Source organism: Nanorana parkeri, unplaced genomic scaffold (assembly GCF_000935625.1).
Source record: "Nanorana parkeri isolate BGI_ZX_2015 unplaced genomic scaffold, ASM93562v1 scaffold799, whole genome shotgun sequence".
Classification (NCBI taxonomy): Eukaryota; Metazoa; Chordata; class Amphibia; order Anura; family Dicroglossidae; genus Nanorana; species Nanorana parkeri.
The window spans coordinates 508407-509512 of record NW_017307067.1 but is presented as its reverse complement, the minus strand read 5'-3'; the positions used below and the strand labels follow the sequence as shown (position 1 = coordinate 509512).

Genomic DNA, 1106 nt, shown 5'->3' with positions numbered 1-1106 from the left:
AATAGCGCCGCAGCAGCTGCTCTTTGCTCTCCGCTGAGCCCACCGTGTTTGAGTGAAGCAGGCGTGCGGTAGGACCGGACGGCAGCGGCAGCACGCTCCCATACATACACTAGACACCTGCTGGAGGCGTGGAACCGGGCTGGGGAGATCAGCAGCACATGATAGAGCTCAGGGAGCAATGCAGCCCAAGCTCTCCCCAACCTGCCATGTACATTGCCCAATGGGGTGCTCACCCACAGGTAGATGAGCCTCTCAGAGTAAGTAATGGACATGGGCACTGTATAAAGTCTATGTGATGCTGCAGGACAGCCAGGAATCCAGCTCTGCACCTTCATTCACCAACTCCCCGAAGTATCCCCGGTGCCCAATGGGAATTGCCCGAGTGCTGCTTTACTGTCATGCAATGCAGAGTTTAGCAAAAGTAACAATGGATCCTTCATTGGGCGACTCTGATACAAAAGTTATCACACTGCTCTGTGTTGTCACATCAGAATTACAAGGAGGATCAAATATGTTACAATGTATCCCAAGACCCCAGTAATCATGTCCCATACCATAACACTGCACCTGGAGGGATCTATGCAATGCCTATAGTAAATCTGCATTTACAATCAGCAAGGCGGTGCTGTATGTACACTCACCCCTACCATCCACAATCACTGCAAACCTGACATCCAGCACTGCAGTATCTACACTCTCACTGCACCCAGGCAAGCTGCTTGATCAGCTTCTCCGACTTCCTGCATGCCCCATTAGACTCCCATAGACATGGTTGAGTTAATAAGTAGGAAATACCTGCAATCATCATACAGCCCACACTTGCAGGGCAGGCACAAAGTGTTCCCTGATCATGAGAAAAATAAACCAAAGCCAAGGATTAGATCCAGGTCTGCTAACCTCAGAACTGTCACATGTCACTCAGCACCTGGGGATTCTACAAATCAGGCCCACCCTAAACTCATACACCCCAAGAGGTAAGTTATGGCAGGGGCATTAACCAGTTCCTAGCCTGCAGTGTTCAGCTGAGCCAATGCAGCCCCAACACTATATCACCGGGTCATGCTGGGACTTACACTTGCAGCAATGCAGAAGAAATGTCCCGGCAG

At 50.5% G+C, this 1106-nt stretch overlaps 1 protein-coding gene across 1 annotated transcript in view; it reads right to left on the bottom strand.

Annotated features, from left to right (window-relative positions):
* FGF9 (fibroblast growth factor 9) overlaps positions 1-1106 on the bottom strand; it is a 55338-nt gene that overhangs the window by 52962 nt on the left and 1270 nt on the right. The gene's annotated exons all lie outside the window — the stretch shown is intronic.